The sequence below is a fragment of the Trichechus manatus genome, unplaced genomic scaffold, assembly GCF_000243295.1.
Source record: "Trichechus manatus latirostris isolate Lorelei unplaced genomic scaffold, TriManLat1.0 scaffold00041, whole genome shotgun sequence".
Taxonomy (NCBI): Eukaryota; Metazoa; Chordata; class Mammalia; order Sirenia; family Trichechidae; genus Trichechus; species Trichechus manatus.
Genome location: NW_004443977.1, coordinates 16,447,403 through 16,453,100, shown reverse-complemented (window position 1 = coordinate 16,453,100; position 5,698 = coordinate 16,447,403). Strand labels below are relative to the sequence as shown.

At 36.7% G+C, this 5,698-nt stretch overlaps 1 pseudogene; it reads right to left on the bottom strand.

Annotated features, from left to right (window-relative positions):
- Positions 1–5,110: 5,110 nt before the first annotated feature.
- The window catches only part of LOC101346573 (MKI67 FHA domain-interacting nucleolar phosphoprotein pseudogene), a 53,034-nt pseudogene continuing 52,446 nt past the window's right edge, over positions 5,111–5,698 (bottom strand).

Genomic DNA, 5,698 nt, shown 5'->3' with positions numbered 1-5,698 from the left:
AAAAAAAAAAAAGGTCGATAAGGGAGAGGGTCAACATGTCATGGGGTTGTTAACCAATGTCATGAAACAATATGTGTACTGACTGTTAAATGAGAAACTATTTGTTCTGTAAACCTTCACCTAAAGTACAATTAAAAAAAAAAAAAAGGAAACAACGTCTTGCATTGGGCAAGAGACCTCTTTAAAGTGTTAAAAAGCAAAGATGTCACCTTAAACATTAATGTGCGGCTGACCCAAGCCATGGTGTTTTCAATTACCTCATATGCATGTAAATGCTGGGCAACGTATAAGGAAGACTGAAGAAGAACTGACGCCTTTGAAATACTGCGTCGGTGAAGAAAATTGAATATACTATGGACTGTCAAAAGAATGACTATATCTATCTTGGAAGAAGTACAGCTAGAATGCACCTTAGAAGCAAGGGTGGCAAGATTTTGTTTCACTTACTTTGGACATGTGATCAGGAAAGACCAGTTCCTGGAGAGGGGCATCACGCTTGGTAAGGTAGAGGTTCAGTAAAAACGTGGAAGACCCTCAAGGAGATGCATTGACACAGTGGCTGCAACAGTGGGCTCAAACATAGCAATGCTTGTGAGGATGGCACAGGACCAGGCAGTGTTTCATTCTCTCTGCAGAGAGTCACTATGAGTCAGAGCTGACTCGACAGCACCTAAAATTGATAAAAGCAATGATAATATTGGCTGTTGGTTTTGCATATATGCACTTAATTATGTTGAGAAATTTCTTTTCTATTCCTGTTTTCCTAAGAATTTTTACCAGAAAAGGGTGCTGAATTTTATCAAATGCCTTTTCTGCATCAATTGATTTGATCATATAGTTCTTTTCTTTTGTTTTATTTATGTGGTGAATTACACCGATCCATTTTCTAATGTTAAACCACCCTCGTAGTCCTGGTGTGAATCCCACTTGACCCTGATGTATGATTTTTCTGTATGTTGCTGAATTCTGTTGGCTGGAAACGTGTTGAAAATTTTTGCATCTAAGTTTATGAGGGATATTGGTGTGTAATTTTCTTTTTTGTGATGTCTTTCTCTTATTTAGGTATCAGGGTTATGCTGGCTGCATAGAAAGAATTAGGGAGTATTCCCTTCTCTTCAATGTTTTTGAAGACTTTGCATAGACTTGGTGTCAACTCTTCTCTGAATCCCTGGTAGAATTCCTCAGTGTAGCCATCCCATCCTGGGCTCTTTGTGGTTGTTGTTGGCAATTTTTTGATGATCTCTTTAATCTTCTTTTGCAAGTGATCTGTTTAGATTTTCTACCTCTGTTTGTCTTAGTTTAGGTAAGTAGTGTGTTTCGAGGAATTTCTCCATTTCATCTAGGTTTTCAATTTGTTTTAGTACAATTTTTCCTCATAATCTGTTATGATCCTCTTTATCTCAGTTGTATCAGTTGTAATGTCTCCAGATGCATTTCTTGATCTTGTTACTCACCTCTTCTCTCTTTTTTTTTTTTTTTTGGCCAGTGGTTTGTCCATTTTATTGATCCTTTCAGAGAACAAACTTAGATTTTGCTTGATTCAAACTATGTTGATTCTTTCTACTGTTTTTTCTGATTTCTATTTCATTTATTTCTGCCCTGATCTTTATTAATTCCTGTCTTCTGGTAGTTTTTAGTTACTTTTGTTCTTTGTTTTCTGTTTGTTCAAGTTGTTAGTTTAAGTTATTGATTTTGGATCTTTCTTCTTATTATTGTAGGCATTTATTGCTATGAATTTCCCTCTCAGTACTACTGTTACTGTGTCCCAAAGGTTTTGATATGTTGTGTCTTCCTTTTCATCTGATTCTAAGAATTTTTATAATTTCACTTTTGATTTTTTTCTACGATCCAATCGTTTCATAGTAATGTATTAATTAGTTCCCTTTTTTTTTTTTTTTTGGTCTTGTTTTGTTTCCTTATTTTTCCCATTGTTGATTTCTAGCTTCATACTGTTATGGTTAGAGAATTTGCTTTTTATGATTACAAACTTTTTTAAGTGGTTGAGAATTGGTTTGCGTCCTAGCATTAGGTCTATTTTTGAAAATAAAGTACTTGTGCTGGAGAAAAATATGTTTTGCTCTGATGATGAAGAGTGTTCTGTATGAGTATTAGGTCAAATTGTCTTGATTTATTTAATATCTCAATGTCCTTAGTGATTTTATTTTTAAATATTCTGTCTAGAATCATATGTGGTGTGGTAAAGTCCCCAACTATTATTGTGGAATTGTCTATTTCTCCTTTCATATTACTCAGTTTTTGTTTCATATATTTTGGAGCATTGCTATTAGTATATATATATTTATAATGCTATGCCTTCTTGCTGGATGGATCATTTTATTATTATGTAATGTCCTTCTTTGCTAAAGATAATTGAAAACCGGTTGCAACAGTACTTCGACAGGGAACTTCTAGAAAGCCAAGCTGGATTCAGAAGAAGAGGTATAACAAGGGATAGTATTTCTGACATCAGATGGATTTGGGCTAAAAGAAGAGAATACCAGAAAGACATTTACCTGTTTACTGACTATGCAAAGGCATTTGACTTTGCAATCACAACAAATTGCAGATAACATTTCAAAGAATGGGAATCCCAGAACACTTAATTGTGCTCATGAGGAACCTGTACATGGACCAAGAGGCTGTCATTCGAACAGAACAAGGGCATACTATGGGGTTTAAAATCAGGAAAGGTGTGTGTCAGAGTTGTATCCTTTCACCAGACTTATTCACTCTGTATGCAGAGCAAATAATCCAGCAAGTTGGGCTATATGGTGAAGAGCAAGGTATCAGGATTGGAGGAGGACTCGTTAATAATTTTTGATATGCAGATGATACAACTTTGCTTGCTGAAAGCCAAGAGAAGTTGAAGCACTTAATGATAAAGAGAAAAACACTACAGACTTCAGTATAGATTATACCTCAACATAAAGAAAACGAAAATCCTCACAAATGGATCAATAAGCAACATCATGATAAATGGAAAAAATATTGAAGCTGTCAAAGATTTCATTTCACTTGAATCCTCAATCAACACTCATGGAAGTAGGAGTCAAGAAATTAAACGATGTATTTCACTGGGCAAAACTGCTGAAAAAGATCTGTTTAAATTGTTGAAAAGCAAAAATGTCAATTTGAGGACTATGGTGCACCTGACCCAACCCATGGTATTTTTAATCACCTCATATGCATGTGAAAGTTGGACAATGAATAAGGAAGACCAAAGAAGAACTGACATCTTTGATTTAGGGTGTTGGTAAAAAATATTGAGTATGCCATGGATTGCCAGCAGAAAAAACAAGCTTGTCTTGGACAAAGTAAAGCCAGGGTACTTCTTGGAAGCGAGGTGGTGAGACTTAGTTGTATGTGCTTTGAACATGTTATGAAGAGGGACTAGCCCATGGAGGAGGACACCATTCTTGGTAAAGTAGAGGACAACGAAAAAGAGGAAGACCCTCGACAAGATGGAATGACAGCGTCTGCAACCACAGGCTCAAACATAGCAACAATTGTGACAATGGCACAGGACCAGACAGTGTTTCATTCTGTTGTACATAGGGTCACTATGAGTCAGAATAAACACAATGGCACCTAACAACAGTAATGACAATGTCCTTCTTTATCTCTTGTTATATATTTTAACTTAAAGTCTATTTTATCTGATATAAGTATGGCCACCACTGCTCTTTTTTTGTTTATTGATTGCACAGAATATTTTTTTCCATTCTTTTGTTTTCAGTCTATTTGTGTCTTTAAGGCTAAGATGTGTTCTTGCAGACAGCAAAAGTGTGGATCATGTTTTTTGTTTTTTTTTTTTAATCCACTCTGCCACTCTCTGACTTTTTTTTGTGTGTGTGTGTGTGTGTGTGTGTGTGTGTTCCAACAAATCTTTATTTAGGGACACTAAAATTTTAATTTTGTATTTTTGTCACAAAATATTTTCTTCCTTTCCCAACCGTTTAAAATGTGCCAAAATCATTCTAGCTCAAAAAACCCGTTGCCACTGATTCTGACACATAGCAACCCAATAGGACAGAGTAGAACTGCCCCATAGCGTTTCTAAGGCTGCAATCTTTATGGAGGCATAGTGCCACATTTTTCTCCCACGGAGTGGCTGATAGGGTTGAACTGCTGACTTTTTGGTTAGCAGTCGAGCACTTACTCACTGTGCCACCATAGCATATCCTAATTCCACCACCTGGTCTGTCAGTTTGTTGTACTGTGGTGGGTTGTGTGCTGTTATGATGCTGGAAGCTATGCCACCAGTATTTCAAATATGAGTAGGGTCACTGATGCTAGGCAGGTTTTAGATGCAAACAGACTAGAAAGAAAAACCTAGCAATGTACTTCTGAAAATTAACCAACGAAAACCTTACAGATTACAAGAGAACACTGTCCAACTTGCTTGCTTTCAACGTATCATCAGGAAAGACTAGTTGCTGGAGAAGGACATCATGTTTGTGGAAGATATGGTTTGGGGAAATCAAACACTTCAGAGTTATGTTTGTGTGTGGATATGCTCATCTCCTGCTTTCCCTGAAGGGATAACCGAAGGACATCCAGACCCACCAAGGTTAGAGATGGTTCAGAAAGGGAGGCAGCTCTGCACCCATTCAGTCAACAAACACACATTGAACATTTTCTATGTTAGGTATTATTCTAATGGTATACTCTGCTATCTACATTAATAGTTTGCATTCTGTATCAGAACATCTAGTCCAATGTTTTAGCACATTAAAGATTCATCAATTACTGGCTGAAAAAAGGCTTGGTAGCAGTGAATGTTCTTATATATTTAGAGTAGCTAATACAAAAGCACATTTCAAGGCATCATCAACAATTGAGAAGGCAAAAACCTACTTGTTTCACTTGCATACGAATAACTGTAGGAAGTCACTTGCTGGTCACTGTTTGAACAGCAACTAAGGACAGCTACAAAACACGCAAATCAATTGAGAGGAGACTAACAGGGCAAAGAGGTAGGTGAGCAGGTCACTGCAAACTCCCTGTATTTCAGCAAGGGTAGGCAAGCCAGAATTACTGACTGCTTTTATTTTAACCAGTGTTCTTCTTCCAAAAATTGTGCCAAAGTCTGCATATCACTGCACCTAGTAAGATCTAAAGAGACAGTCCTAATAATAAAATACATTCAGAATCACTGTTTGCTTTTTCTTCTTCTTTTTTTCCCTGAACGTGTAGTGTTTGAGTCTCTTGTATTTCTTCTTTTACACCAACTACAGGCTGTTTGAAAGTGATTTCATTATCTTCATCATCATCATTCATTTTAGCCACTTCAGACTTTCTCTTCTCCAAAAATGTTGGTGTACAAACTGGTGTGGAGCCCTGGCTATTTGTAGAGCTCCGAAGATCTGCTTTTGAAACTTTTCCTTTTTTCTTTTTTTGTAAAATCAATGATGGAAAATTATAAACTATTCCTATTTTAGCTAACTTCTTCCTGAGTAACTTTTCTTTGTTTTTAAATCGCTTCTCCATCTGCAGCTTTTCCGGCAGTGTCCGTTTCTTATTGTACCGTTTTACTGCTAGAAGTGATGGCTTTGAGAATGGAACATCCCAGTCTTTGAAAAGGTCTTCATGTACCTTTTCAGGTGGCATAAAATCACACTTCAAGAGTCTTTCACCAGACAACTAAGAAGAAACTCAGCAAAGATACAGAAGACCTAAAGGGCACAATCAGCCAACT